We start from the raw sequence: 22,052 nt of genomic DNA on the forward strand, positions 1-22,052 counted from the left end.
TGAGTTTAAAAAGGGCTGAGGAGAACCTGGAGGGGTCATGAGAAGTGGAACCAGGTTTCCTGCATGAGGCTGCAGCAGTCCATGGAGGTGAGGGTGATTTGACTGGGAGACACTGGGAATTTGAAGAGCGCGGTATACAATGGGCAGCGGGAGGGTGGGTGGGAGAGCAATCTTGATGACTGGGTGAAGCAGCGGAGGAAGTGCAATGGGGATTGAAACAAAGGAATAACAGGGGGAGGTTTTGGTGTGTTGTTTTTTCCACTGAGTCAGATGTTATCAGACAATAAATTTTATGAAACTGGGTACACAATATGGAAGCAGACTGAAGCTGCACTCAGAGCCTCCCCACTAAAGGTCAGAGGGTAACAGACACAGACTCTCAGGCAAGGACATGCTTTTAGAATGCAAATAAGGGCTATCACACAAAGGGAACGGGACAGGATGGCACCGACAGGAACTAAATTAAAAAGCACCCCCCCATCCCACCAAATCAGCACCTCTGATCTAATCAAGCAACCCTCTGTGGAGACACCTGAAGATTAGCATCACTAAGGAAGGATCCCTGGCCCCATAAACTCCCTGAGAATAAACACCCATTGTTCAAACCCCGGAGATTCTAGACCATTAATAAACCCATCAGACAGGAACGATTAACACACACTTAAAACATCGTTACAATACTTGAAGACATTGAAACAGGATGGTCAGAGTCGAATACTGTAAACAAAACATTAGCATTTGAATTGTACAGTGTGTCAAGTTCAGGTACCCATTGCGGTGGGTCTTTAAAGCGCTTTCAGGATAGTTTGGATTGTATGTCCTGACTGCACCTCCATCAACGTAAAAAATAAAGCTGTCCCGCTGTTGAACCTGACCCTGAGTCCGTAGTGGTCGTGTTCGCCCACTCACACTAACACAGAACATTGGCGGGTGTCCGGGGAGAGGAGGAGAGGGGGTTGGGGGGAGAGGTGAATAAATCGAACGTTTGAGAAACAGGATTTGGGAGTTGGTGGATGAACTGGAATAGCCAAGGCTGGGGATATAAAATATCCGATGGTGGGAGGATTGAGGCGTGAGTGCTTCATTCCTCATTGTGTGAAGATGCCGGCTTAGACTGGGGTAAACACAGTCAGAACTCTTCAACACCAGGTTAAAGTCCAACAAGTTTATTTGATATTAAACACACAAGCTTTCTGAAATACTGTTCCTTCATCAGGTATGTGGGAACTTTCTCAGCATTCCGAGGGAAATTAGGCGTCTCCCACATTGCTGTTGATTTGGAGTCACATGCCAGCAAATCCAGGCAACGGGGACACTTTTCCTTCTGTGAAGGGTATTATGGATGCTGATGTATTTTTAAGACAATAAACAATGCTTCCGTGGTCAACATCAAAAAGGGAGAGAGAGACAGAAAGAAATAGAGAGAGGGAGAGGAAGAGAGAGAGGGAGAGAGAGAGTGTGACTTACCAGGGACTCCAATAACAGCGAGGAGGGGATAGTAACCAGCCTGAACAACCTGCAGTGCCCAAAGGATCCGGAGTTTCAATGACATCCATCTATAATAGGTAGAAAGGTTGTATATTGCCGCTGATAAGCCCTTCTCCATTATTGTGACCTTGTGATCCGATTTACTCAGATTCTGACCTGTTGTTCCAGCTCTCTCCGTTATTGTTCTTATATTCTCACCCATAGATGTAGCGTTCCAATCTACTGAACTGAGATTGTTTCCCATTGTTTCACCATTCCAGATCATTGGTCTCAGATACAGTCCCATCTCTGGAGCACTTCAATCTATTCCTCATATGCTGAGGAAGCTGCTTTCTCTCTCTTTCACACTGCAGCCCGCTGCAGCTGGATTTCACACTACTGCTGAGGCGATTGGGTGACTCATTGACAGGAATCTCCCTTTAAAAAAGGGAAAATCCCTCGACTGCACCGGGAGGAATCTATGGGGGAATGACATTCATTCCACTCACTGAACAAACAGAATCACTGAAGCCCTTTCAATCGGACAGGATTTCTATTCTATTAACATCCATGACCTTTCTACTTGCAAAGTGCAGCAATGCAATGGAGCTGCCAAATCCCAATAACATCTGGTTAAATGATATCACTACAACCAGTGTGATGCTCTCTCGGGGAAATGTCAAGGGGCTTTAACCAAGGTTAGAGATGAGATTGGCTTCAGAGAAATTGGATAATCCCTGACACCAGAACCAAATAGTGAATGGGAAATGATATCTGGGAATATTGATCAAATGAATAAATTGATTGTTGATGATAGTGTCGCTGACGGCATGTGTCAGTAATTTCAAAGACAGCCGTGTGAAGGGATCAGTTGGGCCGATGTTAAATGTGATTCGCCGAATCAAGCTGTCACAGATCGCGGATTAAGCAGATGGGATTTTCAAACAAGAATTTGAAAAATATCACTCTTCAGCAGCAACACAATATAAGAGAGAATTTTGGTGTCACTGAGCGTGTGCCGCGAGTTATTCATTGGGCTCCTTGTCAGTGGTGTACGAGGCATTGCACCTCTTCCGGGCTCCCTTCACCCTTTCGAGAAACTCCTCCTGCATTAGGCTTGACTTTTCTGTGAGCTCCCCACCCTGGCTCCAGGGTGTGTGTGTGTGTCTGTGTGTGTGTGTGTGTGTGTGTTGTTACAAAACGGGCCATTTAAGATGATGGTTTGCAAGGACACGCTGGGATAATTGGGCGAGAGCTGAAACAGACAGGCTGCAGCCTCTAAAGGAATTTGACAGAGAGAAAAAGGCTGTAGCTTCAAGAGCTGGAATACACAGGATATTGGCCATCTCCAGGACACAGGGCACATTTTGGTCAATTGGGTTGTTTAGCAGACACAGGGATGCCTCATCCCCTTATCTGGAGGGAGGTATGTGACCTCTGTGCCTCCAGCACCTACAGGCATGGCCGTCGGGTTCACACCCAGAGATCGGTCTGGCAGTACCTGTCAGTCAGAGTGATCGAGCCCAGATCAATTGATTGGTAATCGTCAAAAGGATGTGAAAACCGACGCGGTATAAAGGGTGTGGCGTAACGGAAGATTCTCTTTCTCTCTTTTCCCCAACAAACAACGACCAGCATGAGGAGAGGCTCCCCACACAAGTAGGAAGGAAGACCAGAGCCAGAGTATCCGACCAGACCAAAGGACCAGACTACGCAGAGGACTACAGAGACCAGCACACAGATAAAGGCCAACATTTGCCTGGGTACTTGCCAGTCACACATAAGTTAAGTCAAAGTCAGAGTTTGATATTCTATAAGATAACTGACTGTTGATTGGGTGGGTGATTAATAATTGCTCTGGGCTCCTCCATCATTTAGGATGGGGATATTTGTGGAGCCTCCTCCTCGAGTGAGTTGTTGAATTGTCCACCACCATTCACCACTGGATGGGGAAGGACAGTCGAGCTTCGATCTAATCCGTTGGCTGTGGGCAATTTTCAGACCCAGTACGAGAGGGCCGACCAAGATGCCCAGTGTGCTGTCTTGGCCAAAGATCAAGTCAACCGGGTGGGAGCACAATTGGAAGCTGTGTGCACCGATCTGCAGGAGGGAATCAAAATATGACATCAAGCCAGTAAGGAACAGAGATAGGAAACCAATAAAATACCAGGGAAACATTTCCAGGCCGGAATCCCCATCATCAGTTGAAAATGAGTTTCTATTTCCATTCGGGACAGTCGAGGAAGGGGAGATACAGAATGCAGATTGGGGAGAGTTAAACGAGAATGTTAAACTTTATGTTACACCAACGGAAGATTGGGGCCCACCACCATCTTTCCCACTGGACGTCACACCCACCACACCCTCAGATTCCCCTCCAGGAGCGATGAACCCAGTGAGGACTGAACGTCGGGTCGGAGAGGCTCAGGGCCCAGCTGTTACATACACGTTTACAGTGGCACAATCGGCTGAAATTGCAAATAAAATCCCAACTCTGAGCCATCGGCTGACCCACACAGTTTCTTTGTGGAGGTTAGGCAGCAAAAAGATGATGCACGGGTTCGATGAAAGGGAAGGAGTAAAGCTAATAGTCATGTGCTTAAGCAATTCTGTCAGAGCAACGCAAGAAAGCTCCTGTGGAGAACACACTCAATGAAGCAAGGGTTCTCCAATGGTTAGCTCGAGTCTCGCATCTGGAAACAGGAAGTTCAAGGACCCCCAATGTCAAGGTCAGTTAGGGAAGCTTCCCATTTCTTATTGGATGTTGCTGTTCCGTTTCTCCCACAATGCACCTGTGAAGCACTTCAGCCAATGAACCGCCTGTTTATCACTGGAAGTGATCTTTCGCTTCCCACTTCTTAGAAGATGTTGCTGGTCTGACTTCTCTCAGAACGCACCAGTGACAACCCACAATCACCTCTCCCAAACCCTGTAACTCATGTGTTCAAATGGTCAGTGGGAAGACATATGGCTAGTATTGGAATCGTTTCGGTTGGAGGGTCATTAGATTGGTTCCACTGGTCAGCGCAACATCGAGGGCCGAAGGGCCTGGACTGCGCTGGAATGTTCTATGTTCGATGTTCTATTTACTTATTAAATTCCAACAGGACGAGACAGGGTAAATGCAGTGAGGACATTCCCACTGGTGGGGGAGTCCAGAGCCAGGGGTCACAGTCTGAGGACACGGGGTTAACCATTTAGGGCGGAGGTGAGGAGACATTTCTTCACCCAAAGAGTGATGAGCCTGTGGAATTCATTCCCACCGGAAGTAGTTGATGCCAAAACATTGAATGCATCCAAGAGGCAGCTGGATATCGCACTCGGGGCGAATAGAACATAGAACATAGAACATAGAACATAGAACATTACAGCGCAGAACAGGCCCTTCGGCCCACGATGTTGCGCCGACCAGTTACAAAAACAATGACCCACTAGCCTATACCAATCCCTTTTCGTCCATAAACCTATCCAGAGATCTCTTAAACGCCCCCAAACTAGACGCATTTACAACTGCAGCAGGCAGGGCATTCCAATCCCTCACCACCCGCTGGGTAAAGAACCTACCCCTGACATCCGTCCTGTAGCAACCCCCCCTTAATTTAAGGCCATGCCCCCTCGTGCTAGCTTTCTCCATCCGAGGAAAAAGGCTATCACTATCCACCCTATCTAAACCTCTAATCATCTTATATGTTTCAATAAGATCCCCTCTTAGCCGCCTTCTTTCCAACGAAAACAACCCTAAATCCCTCAGTCTCTCCTCATAGGACCTCCCCACCATACCAGGCAACATCCTAGTAAACCTCCTCTGCACCCTCTCCAACGCCTCCACATCCTTCTTGTAATGCGGGGACCAGAACTGCACACAGTACTCCAAGTGCGGCCGCACTAGAGTAGTGTACAGTTGCAACATTACACTGCGACTCCTAAATTCAATCCCCCTACCAATAAACGCCAAGACACCGTACGCCTTCTTAACAACCTTATCTACTTGATTCCCAACTTTCAGGGATCTATGTACACACACACCTAGATCCCTCTGTTCATCCACACTATTCAAAGTCCTCCCGTTAGCCCTATACTCGACACATCTGTTGCTCCTACCAAAGTGAATTACCTCACACTTCTCCGCATTAAATTCCATCCGCCACCTCTCGGCCCAGCTCTGCAACCTATCTAAGTCTCCCTGCAGACTATGACACCCTTCCTCACAATCTACCACACCTCCAATTTTGGTGTCATCAGCAAATTTACTAATCCACCCAACTATACCCTCATCCAGATCATTAATAAAAATTACAAACAACAGTGGCCCCAAAACAGATCCCTGAGGCACACCACTCGTAACTGTACTCCATGATGAATATTTACCATCCACCACCACCCTCTGTCTCCTATCTGATAGCCAATTCCTGATCCAACTTCCTAGATTACCCACAATCCCATACATCTGCATTTTCTGCAGAAGCCTACCATGGTGAACCTTATCGAACGCCTTACTAAAATCCATGTATACCACGTCAACTGCCTTGCCCCCATCCACCTCTTTGGTCACCTTCTCAAAAAACTCAATAAGGTTAGTAAGGCACGACCTACCCGCTACAAAACCATGCTGACTATTTCTAATCAATTCATTACACTCCAAATAACTATAAATCCTATCCCTAATAATTTTTTCTAAAACCTTGCCCACAACAGAAGTAAGACTCACCGGTCTATAATTCCCGGCAAAGTCTCTGTTCCCCTTCTTAAACAATGGAACAACATTCGCTATCCTCCAATCCTCCGGGACTACACCAGAGACCAATGACGACCTGAAGATCTGAGCCAGAGGCTCTGCAATCACCTCTCTAGCCTCCCAGAGAATCCTAGGGTAGATCCCATCCGGACCAGGGGACTTATTTATTTTCAGCCCCTCAAGAATTTCCAGCACATCCCCTTTATCAACCGTAATACTGTCTATTTTACACCCCTGCAACCCAATGTCCTCCTCAGCTATATTCATGTCCCCCTGCGTGAACACCGAAGAGAAATATTGGTTCAATACTTCTCCAATCTCCTCCGGTTCCACACACAACTTCCCCCTGCTGTCTGTAACTGGCCCTAATCTTGCCCTGACCAACCTTCTGTTCTTGACATACCTATAGAACGCCTTAGGATTCTCCTTAATCCTATCAGCCAAAGTCTTCTCATGTCCTCTTTTAGCCCTTCTCAACTCACTCTTCAACTCCCTCCTAGCCAATCTAAAGCTTTCTAGTGCACTATCTGAGCCCTCCAATCTCATCCGAACATAAGCCTCCTTTTTCTTTTTAACCATCGACTCAACTCTTTTAGTGCACCACGGTTCCCTAGATCTACCAAATCCACCATGCCTGACAGGGACATACCTATCAAGGACTCGCAGTAGCTGCTCCTTGAAAAAACTCCACATTTCAGACGTTCCCAGTCCCTGTAATCCCCTAATCCAATCCATGCTTCCTAATTCACTCCTGATAGCCTCATAATCGCCCTTACCCCAGCTAAAATTGCTGACCCGAGGTTCATGCCTATCTCTTCCCATCACTAAGGTGAACGTAACCGAATTGTGGTCACTATCACCAAAATGCACACCAACTTCCAAGTCTAGCACCTGGTCTGGCTCATTTCCCAGCACCAAATCCAATAAATAAATAAATAAATAAATAAAAATAAATGGGATCAAAGGTTATGGGGAAAAAGCAAGATTAGGCGATTGAGTTGGATGATCAGCCATGATTGTGATGAATGGTGGAGCAGGTTCGAAGGGACAAGTGGCCTCCTTCTGCTCCTATCTTTTATGTTTCTAGATATAATTTCCAGGTTATATTTTAACAAGCATTTGAATTGATAATGTATTGTGGAAATACAATTTCACCAATAATTCCTGGCAGTGTTTATTATTTAACTCTACTCTCTGTGCCTGAAGTTGTGTGGTAGCCTTCCTGCTGGATAACACTTCTACACAGTCACTCGGCTGCTCACAGGAGGCATTGCTGCTTACTGTACATCCATTTACTTTCCATTTCTTAATTTTGTGACCCTCATCTGTTTAAAATATTCAACTTGGATGATGATGATGATGAAACATTCGTGTTAGTTCTGTCCTCTGTGTTCTGGCCTTATTTCAGATTGGAATGTCGTCCTGGCAAAAACATACCTGACACAGGCTCGAAATCAGACAGGCACACACTTTCTAAAGTAGAAAAATGCAATGGGTGGCAGCTTAACACTTCAGCAATGCCTTCACTTCACATCATCAGCAATTGGCAGCAGAGACATTGTTTCCATTTGATTCATCTCCAGTGATCCACAGACAAAGAGAAATTATCAAAAGATGGAACGGTGCATGATTCTACACATTAACCCAGTCTGACTAGATAATGATGAGGAATAATCTGGAATGATCTGGAGGAGGGAACCGAGTGTATGGTGTCGAAGTTTGCTGATGACACCAAGATTGGTGGAATGGCAAATTGCGCGGAGGGTGTGGAGAGTCTGCAGAAGGATCTAGATAGGCTGGGCGAATGGGCCAGGAACTGGCAAATGGAATTTAATGTTGGCAAGTGCGAGGTGGTCCACTTTGGTAGGAATAATGGTAGGAAGGATTATTACTTACGTGGCGAAAAACTGCAGCAGGCGACGGTGCAGAGGGACCTCGGGGTCCTTGTGCATGAGTCGCAAAAACCCAGCCTGCAGGTGCAGCAGGTGGTCAGGAAGGCGAATGGGATGCTGACCTTCATAGCGAGGGGGATTGAATATAAAAGTAGGGAGGTCTTGCAGCAGCTGTATAGGGCATTGGTGAGGCCGCAGCTGGAGTATCGTGTGCAGTTTTGGTCGCCGCACTTACGCAAGGATATTTTGGCCTTGGAGGGAGTGCAGAGGAGGTTTACTAGGCTGATACCGGAGTTGAGCTATGAGGAGAGGCTGAATAAACGAGGCTTGTACTCGTTAGAGTTTAGAAGATTTAGGGGAGATCTCATTGAGACGTATAAGATGATGAATGGGATGGATAGGATAGAGGTGGAGAGGCTCTTCCCGCTCAGAAAGGTCAGTAGGACTAGGGGTCACAGCCTCAAGATAAAGGGGGGCGGTTTAGAACGGAGTTGAGGAGGAACTTCTTCACTCAAAGGGTGGTGAATCTCTGGAATTCTCTGCCCGTTGAAGTGGTGGAGGCTGCCTCGCTAAATATTTTTAAGACGCGGGTTGATGGGTTTTTGATAAGCGAGGGGATTAAGGATTATGGGGAGAGGGCGGGAATGTGGAACTGAGACACGACAGATCAGACATGAACTTATTGAATGGCGGGGCAGGCACGAAGGGCTAGATGGCCTACTCCTGCTCCTATTTCTTATGTTCTTATGTTCTAATAAGAGCTTGGGAAGACTCTCCAACAACACCCGAGGATCGCTGGGTGTTAATGTGGAGAAAAAATGCTGGGTTGCTTATTGCACATGAAGGCAGATTTGTCACAGGATGGAAATGTATCGTTATTTCACACCGATCCTGCGAAACCAAGTGATGACCAAGAACAGGAACACAAAATGCCTCCCACCCCCTCCCCGTTCCCCGAAAAAAGCAGAACACTGGGAATGTTTTGGAAAATGGAAAGCTGAGCTGACTCCCTCCACATCAATCCTGAATCTCTTGGTTATGGTACAAAGCTTGAACTCATTCCTTTGAACAATGTCAGCAGGATTGGGTAATGATCAGCTACAGGATACTGACCCCGCAAATTAACAATAACCCCACACCACCGAGCTCCGTCCCACTGGTCCTAATTGGACCATTGCTCTCATTTATACTATTATCTGTAGCATTATTTACCTTTGCATGTGCAAGGATTATTGAATATCGGAACAATTCCCATAACCTCCCTACACTGCTGAAAGAGACTATACATCCATCGAGCCTGCAAGCAATTTCCTAAAGAGTATCCTGGTTCACCACCCTGCCCCATACCTGGAACCCCACACATTTGTCATGGCTCCTGAATCGAGCCTACAATTACTTGGTCACCAAGGGGGAACACAGCATGGCCAATCCAGCTAACCTACACATCTTTAGAATGTGGGAGGAAATGGCAGCAACAGAGAAAAGCCACACACAAACACAGGGAGAATGTAGAAACTCCATACAGACAGTACCTGAGGCTGGAATTGGACCAGGGTCCCTGGCACTGTAAGACAGCAGTGCGAATCACTGTGCTACCATGTCACCCTTTGTGTTTCTACTCGCTCATCTTTTTGTGGAGTCCATCGCTTTGTGCAATATACACACCATCCTGCTTTATGCAGCTACTGGCTGTTCACTCTGGTTCACCGTCACTTTCACTTTTGATTGTTTTTGGTCATTTGTTCTCAAAAGTTCAAAAATAAATACTGTATTGAGAAAATGACTACTATGGTTCTCGGAACTGTGACTGTCCTGAGTTGTTTGAAAAATATTTTTTGTTATTTTATGCTAACAGGCTGGTATGCACTGGTGAACCAACCCTGGTTGTGCTCGATATCAGAGGATGCTTGATTATCAACTGCCCTCGGATCAATCGAGTTCCTTCATCACATTTTAACCCTGGTGGTCCCAATTGTTCTTATTCTGCTGATCAATGTTTTCACAATCAGAATCTTTCTGGTGAAAAGTACAGCCTGCCGGAGACTCTGATCTCAAAATTGTGGGAAGGCTACCAGCGACCCAGAGATAGAGGGGAGAAGGAAATCCATCATTCAATTGCTTGTAATTTTGGGGAATTTTATATACTTATGGTTCCTTTTATTGGTAAATTCTTCATGGGTCAGAATGCATTGGACAGATTTTACCTATGTATTTATGCATCACTGTGTGCGAGAAATGACCTTCATGCTCCAGCTCCTGAATTGCTGCACAAAAGCTTGAATTTATGCTGTGACCCAGACTAAGTTCAGAGCACAATTGAAGGAGATGATGGGATACCACTTTAAAATATTTATTAATTCATTAAATATTGAGAAAAAAATGATAAAATGGAAGCAGTTTTATTTTTCTCGAATGACAATTTCTCCTGGGTGTCAACAGAACAGACTTTCTACTGGGCAGTATCTACCTTACCATTGTTAAGTATTGTAAATGAATCCAGGTTTGAGCAAGGGACTCTGGTCTTTTTGAGCTATGGACATTTGAGTTAATGGACAAAAAATTCATTCTACTGGGGTGGAAACTTGAAGTTTTTAAAAGGAGTCAGGATTCTTTCTTTACTCTTTCAAGGGCAACTGTGGTTGAGACAGCATTTAATGCCAATTCCAAACTTGAAACAAAAATAATTCAAAAGCTATTTTTCAAGTGTCAACTTTATTATTAGTGATCTGGGATCACATGTAGGTCACAACAGATCTTATAACCTGAAGAAGAACATAAAAACTGACTTTTTATTTACAAAACTTGACAATGATTTAAGGTAATCGTTAAATGCTTAATTGCAGATTTTCATTGAAGTATTGTGCTTGAGTGGAACCTGAAACAGGGCCCTCAGAACATTGTCCAAAGTCTCTGTATTAATAGTCCAGTGACATTGCCCCTGGGCCCCCATATACACCTTTTCTTATTGAAAATACTGGTTTCGGGTTTTACGATACAATGACCCTGGTTTAGAAGCTATCGTGTGTTGGCAGGAATAAAGCTTATGACATTAGCAGCAGGTTGGAGGCCAGGAGATGCAAATAATTGTCTTTGTTCACAAGTGGTGGTGGCAGAAGTTACATTTACAAAGCCATTCTGTTAGCTTGGCTGGAGTGTTTTTGCGATCGGGTGCGATACTCAAGCGGTTTTTTTTGGTTTTGAAATGAAACACGTTCCCTGTAGTGAATGAAAATAATTTAATTTCACATATTGACTCATGGAAGGTGGGATATGAGTTGCAGTTCTGTGCAGGAATTGGTCCATTCATATCAGCATATAAAACACACATTCAGCAGGGGAAATGGTCTTTCCCCACTGCATCCTCTTTCTGAGGTTTAAATCCTGGTTCAGACATCTGAAAGAACCAAATACTGGCATTTGCAAATGTTGGGAGGCTTGCAGAGTATTTATGATCCATCTGTTTGAGGATGTCCATTTCATGCACAAACTCTGATCTCACTGTCCCCGGGTGGGGATCAGGTTTGCCAAATCACTGATGTGGTGTCGAAGGGGTCTAGGTTGATGAGCACTCAGTGGTCGTGTGCAGGTTAGGCTGTTCTGCACAATGCACAGAGGGATGCTGCACATTTCACTTTGAGATATCTCAGCCCTGGGATCATGCGTTGCCTTGTCAAGATGGGAACCTGGTATTCACTTGGGTAACGAGGAACTTCAGTTGCTCGAGCCCAGGAACTGGGGCTTGGCCAATGATCAGGAGAATGGAAAATATTAATTGTCTTTGCATGGTTTTGAGGGTCCCTTTCAGGGTCGATCACAATTGGAAGGTTTCAACTTCCACTGCTGTGAGTTCTTAGTCTGTACAGCGATAGTTGGGCAGTTGGCTCCTGAACTTGGGCCAACCTTTCTGCGCTGGAATGACAGATGTCCTTCTGTGTGGAATCTCGCCTGCCTCCATAACGAATATATCTGCAGTGCAGCAGACTTTTCGGTTCAGCATAAGATCCAATATGGTGTTGGCCACGGGCTGGTGAACGGGATAAAGGATCCTCCCTTTATTGTAACACGACTGTCATGTGAGGAATGGTCAGGTAATGCTGTAACTCCAGCTCGCTGATCAATTCTGTGGGACATCACCACACATTTTTGGAGCATTGTAGAATTTGTTTTGTTCCAATGTTCCAGTTGGTCACAATTTTGAAGTGTACATAGAGTTATTTCTGCTTCTATCTGCTTTCTGGTTTGACAGGCCGCTGCCTGGAGTCCATTTTCATCGGATCTTCAATAGTAACTGCCCGAGTTCATTCCCACAGGGAAATATTCCAATTCCTAGCAGCTTGTGGGCAGTTAATTTGTCATCTCTCACATCACTCCTTCCTGATATGGGATAAAGTACTTATTTTCCAAATCTGGAATCTTGAATTCTTTAGTTTCATGGTTCCTTTTAACCTTCTGCTGATGTCAAGTTGCCGAAAGGAGATTCCTGATGAAAAGACATTGCGTGCTGGAAAGGGAATGTTTACACCATTAGCACCAGGTTAAAGAATATAATATATACAAACAGCTGCCATGGTGTAGGTCTGTCTGGGACAGACTTCCCATCTGCTAAAACATTGTGCTGGCTTGACTGGAATGTTTCTCGAATCCAATGAGCTCGACATTCCACGTGTTTGCCTTTCTCTTCAACAGTTGACAAAAGTCCAGAAACAAGCTTGTGATTATCTGGAGCCATCTTGTCACCCAGACATTGTCAGTTAAAAAAGGGGGAAAAGCATCAGGCTGACCACATGTTTAACAACAAACACGTGAGCCTTTGACAGGTCTGAGTAATGATAAAACCGTTTAAGACTCATAGCGATGACACATAAGAACATAAGAAATAGGAGCAGGAGTAGGCCATCTAGCCCCTCGAGCCTGCCCCGCCATTCAATAAGATCATGGCTGATCTGAAGTGGATCAGTTCCACTTTCCCGCCCTCTCCCCATAACCCTTAATCCCCTCTCTTATCAAAAACCCATCAACCCGCTTCTTAAAAATATTTAGCGAGGCAGCCTCCACCACTTCAACGGGCAGAGAATTCCAGAGATTCACCACCCTTTGAGTGAAGAAGTTCAAAGAACAAAGAACAACACAGCACGGGAAACAGGCCCTTCGGCCCAACGAGCCCGCGCCGCCGTCCCACTGTCTCAGTGTCCTATTCATGATTTTAGTCTAGGCCTAATGTGCGAGGATCAGGGAGGTCCAATTGAGGGACAATTTAGTACCCAATCCATCAGCCTAAAAGCACATCTTTGGGGATGTGGGAGGAAACCGGAGCACCCGGAGGAAACCCACGCAACCACGGGGAGAACACGCAAACTCCCACAGACACAGGCCCAAATCTATGTGTCCGCACAGCAACAGAGATAGTCTCTGAGCTGTCATGTTGCCCTCGAGATGGTCCAGTTTAAGCACACCGACGACATAAAGCAATAGGCAACTCCCGAAGCAACGTCCAAGAGCAGCCCACTACAACCTGCCGCATGCATGCCCCTTGCTGGACTTAAATGCCTGTGGAGACAAAAAAAATTCATTATTAAACAGGCAAAGACTGTAACATCCCTGTAACATTCCTCCTCAACTCCGTTCTAAACTGCCCCCACTTTATCTTGAGGCTGTGCCCTCTAGTCCTACTGTCCTTTCTCAGCGGGAAGAGTCTCTCCACCTCTATCCTATCCATCCCATTCATCATCTTATTTGTCTCAATGAGATCGCTCCTCATTCTTCTAAACTCTAACAAGTCCAAGCCTAGTTTATTCAGCCTCTCCTCATAGCTCAACCCCCTCAACTCCGGTATCAGCCTTGTCAACCTCCTCTGCACTCCCTCCAAGGCCAAAATATCCTTGCGCAAGTGCGGCGACCAAAACTGCACACAGTACTCCAGCTGCGGCCTCACCAGTGCCCTGTACAGTTGCCGCAAGACCTCCCTACTTTTATATTCAATCCCCCTCGCTATGAAGGCCAGCATCCCATTCGCCTTCCTGACCACCTGCTGCACCTGCAGGCTGGGTTTTTGCGACTCATGCACAAAGACCCCGAGGTCCCTCTGCACCGTCGCCTGCTGCAACACTTTTACACCCAAGAATCATTGATGTGTTATGGGCAGCAGCCCCAAAACATCCGCAATTTTTGCATTCAGCAAGCCTCCCGCATACATTAAATCTGAGAAAATTATCTACTTTATGAGGAATAAAAAGTATTTGAAAAAAGGGGTTAACTGAGCTTGTTTGTTTAGTCACTGTAATGATGTTAATCTCCGTAGATACTCATGATGTCACAAGAGACTTTCTATCTCCTGTTAAGAAGGGGTTCCTATTCACGTGTTAGCTGATGGTGTTCGCAGAAGCTTGACCTCCAGCTCATAAAGTTTAGCAGCGCCAGTGACAAGGAGAGGATCGGTCAGAATCTCAGATCAATAGACTGGAGTGTCACAACGATGCATCAGCATCGAATGACAATGGATTGGAATGTTACAGCAATTGATGATAATCTGGGATTAACACAATTGAATGATACGGCAATGGTTCAGAGTCTGAGAACAACCTGGTGGAATATTACAGCAATGGACAGAGCTTTGTCCTATTGGATTGACAGGCTGCATGAAAATAGCTGGTGGATAACGTCAGCTCATCGGATCACATTTGTAATTCACATTTTCCAGTACTTTTACTATCCCATCCTGGCCATTATTGGAGTCCCAGGTAAATCTCAATAACCAGTTAATAATTAGATAAGAATGTTTAACTATATTTCTCCTCTCGTCCCTTTGTTTGCTGTTGCTGTTTCTGTTGAGTCTCAGTGTTCAGATATTAACATCCCCATGTCCATTCGCATTTAGAATGTTCTTAATAATTCAATTTCTCCACTTTGCTCCAGGTGGAATCTATCATAAACTTCATATGCACCATCTCACAGTCTGACCTGTATTCATGCATCCAGAGAACATTTGTGTTTCGCTGATGTATGAATAACTTTTTTCCTCAGGTGGGTGAAACTGGCTGGGAGGTCCCTTGGTTTTCCCATCATAACGAAATTCCTGATGCAGTGTGTGCTGAGCCATTCGTCCCACTGACCTGCACTTGAACCTTGTCCCTCCACACCCGTCTCATCCATGAACCCGTCCAAGTCTTTCTTAAATGTTAAAAGTGACCCCACATTGACCACTTTATCCGGCAGCTCATTCCACACTCCCACCACTCTCTGTGTGAAGAAGCCCCCCCTAATATTCCCTTTAAACTTTTCTGCTTTCACCCTTAACCCGTGCCCTCTGGTTTTTCTCTCCCCTAGCCTCAGTGGAAAAAGCCTGCTTGTATTCACTCTATCGATACCCATCAAAATCTTATACACCTCTATCAAATCTCCCCTCATTCTTCTACACTCCAGGGAATAAAGTCCTAACCTGTTCAATCTCTCTCTGTAACTATCCAGGTGACTATCCAGGTAAGTCTTAAACGATGCCAGCGTGTCTGCCTCCACCACCCTACTTGGCAGTACATTCCAGGCCCCCACCACCCTCTGTGTAAAAAACGTCCCTCTGTTATCTGAGTTAAACCTCGCCCCTCTCACCTTGAACCTGTGACCCCTCGTAATCGTCACCTCCGACCTGGGAAAAAGCTTCCCACTGTTCACCCTATCTATACCCTTCACAATTTTGTACACCTCTATTAGGTCTCCCCTCATTCTCTGTCTTACCAGGGAGAACAACCCCAGTTTGCCCAATCTCTCCTCATAGCTCAGGCCCATCATACCAGGCAACATCCTGGTGAACCTCCCCTGCATTCTCTCTAAAGCCTCCATGTCCTTCTGGTAGTGCGGCGACCAGAACTAGACACAGTACTTCAAATGTGGCCTAACCAACGTTCCACGCAGCTCCAACATCAGACTCCACCTTTTATACTCTATACCCCGTCCTATAAAGGCAAGCAGATCACATGCCTTCTTCACCACCTTCTCCACCTGTGCTGCCACCTTCAAAGATTTGTGGGCTTGCACACCTCGGTCCCTCTGTGTCCCTTGATGGTTCTGCCATTTATCTTAACACAATGATACAGAAACAGAGGGAGAGACACAGAGAAAAGGTACAGAGGAAAAGTCAGATTAGCACAAATGCAGGTAAAGTTTTACACATCACCAATAACTGATATTTGGGACCAGGAAGAAGGGAAAACAAGGGGGATGGGGAACAATGAGGGGGAGAGAAACAGAAACAGACAATGTGAGTGAGAAGGATGGAGAAAGATTGTTCTCAGTTAACAGTTGAGTTGAACAGTCAGGGGCTAAGGTCTGTGGGATGGATGTATCGAATATTAACAAAGACACCTCTCCCGAGTGGATGATATCTGGGAAGGGATGGGATTAGCAGGAGGTTGGATGGAAGATAAGGACTGCAATGAACAAAGAGATAAGCTTGGTCTCCATTCCAGTTCCACAACAAGTACTGTCTGTGTCGTTGGCCAAAAAGTAAAGAATACATTTGATGTTTAAATTGGCCTGGGAGCAATTAGAATTCATTTTAATGAGGTTATGTTTGTGGGATTCGATTTCACTCTCTCAGCCTCTCCAGTGATCTCCCTGAATTCGATAACCAGGAGAATGGAGTGAGAAAAAGAGGGTGAGTGAGGGGAGGTACGGGGAAAGAGAGAAATAAGCAGAGCAGGGGATAGAGCAAAGTGAGGCAGCATTTGGTGCCTTCACTGCCTTGTCACCGCTCAGCTCATAGTCCCGATCCTGTCAGAGCCTGGTGAAAAGTATAGCAGCCAATCCCAATCCGACTGAAGGGTATAGACAGAGGTAAGGTATTTCCTATGATAGAGACACGTCGGACAAGGGGCCATGGGATTCAAGTGATGGAGGAAGAGGTACAACACAGATATTAGAGGGATGTTTTTCACACAGAGGGTAGTGGGGGTATGGAATGCTCTGCCAAATAAGGTGGTGGAGGCAAACATGCTAGAGTCCTTTAAGAGTAACTTAGACAGGCACATGACTGAGTTGGAGATGGGTGGATATAGGAGAACCTTTCAAATAAGGGTCATTAGCATTGGGGCGTCCCTGGTAATGTAAATGGGTATAGTATGATAATAATGTTTTTTCTCTTTCATTCACAGGTTTTAAGTCGGTCCACCTCGTGTCCAACGAGGGGCATACACGCGATGGGTCGTACTGGGGCTGCTCTTGGTTGTTCGAGATTGGCCTAGTGCTTCATGTTGTTAGTGTGTGCCTAAACTGGACCAGATACTGGGCAAGACGACAGCTCAGTGACTATCACTGATTGCTGTGCAGACACATGGATTTGGGCCGGTGTCTGTGGGAGTTTGCGCGTTCTCCCTGTGCTTGCGTGGGTTTTCTCCGGGTGCTCCGGTTTCCTCCCACACCCCAAAGATGTGCTGTTAGGCTGATTGGCAGGAATAAATTGTCCTTAAATCAGTTTCCCTCAATCTGGATGGCCATAAATCGTTAGACAGGGGTCATGGGTAGAGAGGTGGACTGGTGGTGTTGAGATGGCGGCGCGGGCTCGTTGGGCCGAAGGGCCTGTTTCCCGGGCTGATTTTGTTCTTTGCTCTTTGACTCCAGAGGCAGTTAGAAATATTGAGAAAACAAGTAATATGAGCAGTAGAATATATATGCATCAGCTCCAGCAGTCCAAAGGAGAGGGGTCAAGTGAGCAGAGCGATCGGGAGACCGTGCGAGGGATCAGGGGAGCAGAGAGATACAGAGACAGAATGAGGTGCCAGGTGAGCAGAGAGATACGGAGACAAAGATAGGGAGCAGGGCAGGGGGAATAAGAGACAAGGAGAGGACCAGGGAAGTAGAGGCATATGGAGACCAGGAGTGTGACCAGGGGAACAGACACATATGCAGACAAGGAGAGGGATGACAAAGGAAGATATACGAGAAAAGTCGTGAGATCATGGGTGCAGAAATAAGGAGACAAGGAGAGGGATCGGGGTGGGGATTGCAGAGCAGAGAGATATAGAGACAAGGACAAGACTAGAGTAGCAGAGGGATATGGAGCCAAGGGAACAGTCGAGGCAACAGTGAGACACAGCCAAGGAGCAGAGGGGAGTATGGTAGGATGAGAGAAGAATTGGCGAATGTGGACTGGGGGAGTGCGTTGGAAGGTAGGTCTGCTGAGGAGCAGTGGAGGATCTTTAAGGAGATCTTTCTTGGTGCTCAGCAGAAATTTATTCCGATGGTCAAAAAGGACAGTAGGAGGAGAGGTAATAAGCCGTTGATAATGAAGGAGGTGAAGGAAAGTGTTAAATTAAAAGCGGAGGCGTTTAGATTAGCTAAGAGCAGTGGGCGAGAAGAGGATTGGGAGAGGTTTAAATGTCAACGAAGATTGACAAAGAAGTTGATAAAGGAGGGTAGGAGAAACTATGAAGCTGGGCTAGCACTTAATATAAAAAAGGATAGCAAGAGTTTTTATAAATATATAAAAAGGAAGAGGCTGGCTAGGGTGAACGTTGGTCCCTCAGAGGATGAGAGGGGGGACTTAGTGGTAGGGGTTGGGGAAATGGCTGAGGTCTTGAATAACTTTTTTGTTTCTGTCTTCACGGAGGAGGACATGAATGATTTGCCAAGTGTTAGCAATGGAGAGGTGGTAGGACTGGAGGGTCTTAATGACATTACTGTTACTAGAGAGGCGGTGCTCGACAGACTGGAGGGGCTGATTGTGGACAAGTCCCCAGGACCGGATGGAATGCGTCCGAGGGTTCTGAAAGAAATGGCGGAGGTGATAGTGGATGCCTTGGTGGTTATTTTCCAGACGTCGCTGGATTCCAGGGAAGTGCCGGAAGATTGGAAAATGGCTAATGTTACGCCGTTGTTTAAGAAGGGTGCCAGGCAAAAGGCGGGGAATTATAGGCCAGTTAATTTGTCCATGTATCATCTGAAGCTGCGTCTCAAAGCCCACAGTGATTCATGTCCTGGCCACGAATTAAGGGGGGTAGCTACAGGACGGATGTCAGGGGTAGGTTCTTTACCCAGCGGGTGGTGAGGGATTGGAATGCCCTGCCTGCTGCAGTTGTAGATGCGTCTAGTTTGGGGGCGTTTAAGAGATCTCTGGATAGGTTTATGGACGAAAAGGGATTGGTATAGGCTAGTGGGTCATTGTTTTTGTAACTGGTCGGCGCAACATCGTGGGCCGAAGGGCCTGTTCTGCGCTGTAATGTTCTATGTTCTATGTTCTATGTTCTATGTTAATTTAACGTCTGTTGTAGGTAAAATGTTAGAATCCGTCATCAAGGAGGAAATAGCGAGGCACCTTGAGGGGAACTGCTTGATAGAGCAGAAGCAGCACGGTTTCGTTAAAGGGAAGTCGTGTCTGACAAATTTACTGGAGTTCTATGAGGATGTGTCTAGGGCAGTGGATAGAGGAGAGCCGGTGGATGTGGTCTTTCTTGATTTTCAGAAGGCGTTTGACAAGGTACCTCACAAGAGGTTATTGCAGAAGGTCAGGGGACATGGAGTTGGGGGTAGGGTGTTAGCGTGGATAGAGGACTGGTTGTCAAATAGGAGGCAGAGAGTGGGGGTCAATGGGTGCTATTCGGATTGGCGGTGACTAGTGGAGTGCCCCAGGGGTCGGTGCTGGGGCCTCAGCTATTTACCTTTTATATAGATGATCTGGAGGAGGGAACCGAGTGCAGGGTGTTGAAATTTGCTGATGATACCAAAATTGGTGGAAAGGCAAATTGTGCGGAGGGTGGGGAGAGTCTGCAGAAGGATCTAGATAGGCTGGGCGAATGGGACAGGAAATGGCAGATGGAATTTAATGTTGGCAAGTGCGAGGTGGTCCACTTTGGTAGGAATAATGGTAGGAAGGATTATTACTTACGTGGAGAAAAACTGCAGCAGGCGACGGTGCAGAGGGACCTCGGGGTCCTTGTGCATGAGTCGCAAAAACCCAGCTTGCAGGTGCAGCAGGTGGTCAGGAAGGCGAATGGGATGCTGGCCTTCATAGCGAGGGGGATTGAATATAAAAGTAGGGAGGTCTTGCTGCAGCTGTATAGGGCATTGGTGAGGCTGCAGCTGGAGTACTGTGTGCAGTTTTGGGCACCGTACTTACGCAAAGATATTTTGGCCTTGGAGGGAGTGCAGAGGAGGTTTACTCGGCTGATGCCAGAGTTGAGGGGGTTGAGCTATGAGGAGTGGCTGAATAAATTAGGCTTGTACTCGTTAGAGTTTAGAAGAATGAGGGGAGATCTCATTGAGACGTATAAGATGACGAATGGGATGGATAGGATAGAGGTGGAGAGACTCTTCCCGCTCAGAAAGGATAGTAGGACTAGGGGGCACAGCCTCAAGATAAAGGGGGGGCGGTTTAGAACGGAGTTGAGGAGGAACTTCTTCACTCAAAGGGTGGTGAATCTCTGGAATTCTCTGCCCGTTGAAGTGGTGGAGGCTACCTCGCTAAATATTTTTAAGACGCGGGTTGATGGGTTTTTGACAAGAGAGGGGATTAAGGGTTATGGGGAGAGGGCGGGAATGTGGAACTGAGCCAAAACAGATCAGCCATGATCTTATTGAATGGCGGGGCAGGCTCGAAGGGCTAGATGGCCTACTCCTGCTCCTATTTCTTATGTTCTTATGTTCTTATGAGATGGGCATGGGAATAAGAGAGATGTGGAACCAAATAGAGAAAACAGTAGAGAAGAGAGTTAATGACAGAACGGGAGGAAAGAGGCACAGAGACATACTGAGGGACCAGCTAAAAGCAGAAATACGTAAACATGGAAAGTAACTATGCCAGCATAGACATACAGTGACAAGGAGGGGGACAAGGATCTAGAGAGCAAACAGATACAGAGACTAAGATTCAGAGCAGGGGAACCGAGAGGTACAGCGATGAGGATTGTGACCTGGGGAACAGAGATATGTGTAGACCTGGACAGGGGTGAGTGGAGTGGAGAGATATGGAAACAATTCGCAGAATGAGGATCTGAGGACTGTGAAGCCATGGGTCAGAGCTGGGTAGCTGGTAACTGGGAACCCAAAGAGCTGGATCAGATGGAGACAGTTTTATAACCAAGGCAACGACCCGGAGAAAGGCACTGGGAGGAGATGTATTGAAGAAGAATATTGTCATTGCACACAACATAAGGATAATTACTTTACCCTGACTTGGTGCTGCCTGCTGGGAAGCATACGCCTTTCTGAAGCAAATGCCATCATGCCTTAACTTGTTCAGTAAATTATGGTGAAATATCCAAACAGGTTTTCTTTTGAAATCCGAAAACTCCATGTCGACATTTACAGAAATATCCAACCTGCTTGTTCCATCCTCACATGAATGACCCAGAGGCGATTCAATCTGAAAACTGAAACAGCCTTTGCCTGTTTTAATGACACTCCCTTCCATGTTCCTGCTTAATGTTGTATTCTTACTGCTTTGCTCAAACCGATGTGTTAGTAATAATTTATCAAAATTCACTGGACTCTGGGGAAGTGTCGGCTGATTGGACAATAACTAATGCTACACCGCTGTTTAAAAAAGGAAGTAGACAAAAGATGTGTAACTACAGGCCGGTTAGCTTAATGTCCGTAGTTGGGAAAATGCTGGAATCCATCATTAAAGAAGAAATAGCAGGACACCTGGAAAAGATTGGTTTGATCAAGTAGACGCAGCATGGATTCATGAAGGGAAAGTCGTGTTTGAAGAATTTACTGGATTTTTATGAAGATGTAATGAGTGCGGTTGACAGAGGGGAACCAGTGGATGTGGTGTTTTTAGATTTCCAGAAGGCTTTCAATAAGGTGCCTCACAAAATGTTGCTGCAGAAGATTAAGGTTCACGGAGTTGGGGGGAAAGTGTTAGCCTGGATTGAGGATTGGCTATCTCATAGGAAGCAGAGAGTTGGAATAAATGGGTGTTCTCCTGCTTGGCAGTTGGTGACTAGTGGCATGTCACAGGGATCGGTGCT

Source organism: Carcharhinus amblyrhynchos, chromosome 32 (assembly GCF_965287045.1).
Source record: "Carcharhinus amblyrhynchos chromosome 32, sCarAmb.v2.hapA, whole genome shotgun sequence".
Classification (NCBI taxonomy): Eukaryota; Metazoa; Chordata; class Chondrichthyes; order Carcharhiniformes; family Carcharhinidae; genus Carcharhinus; species Carcharhinus amblyrhynchos.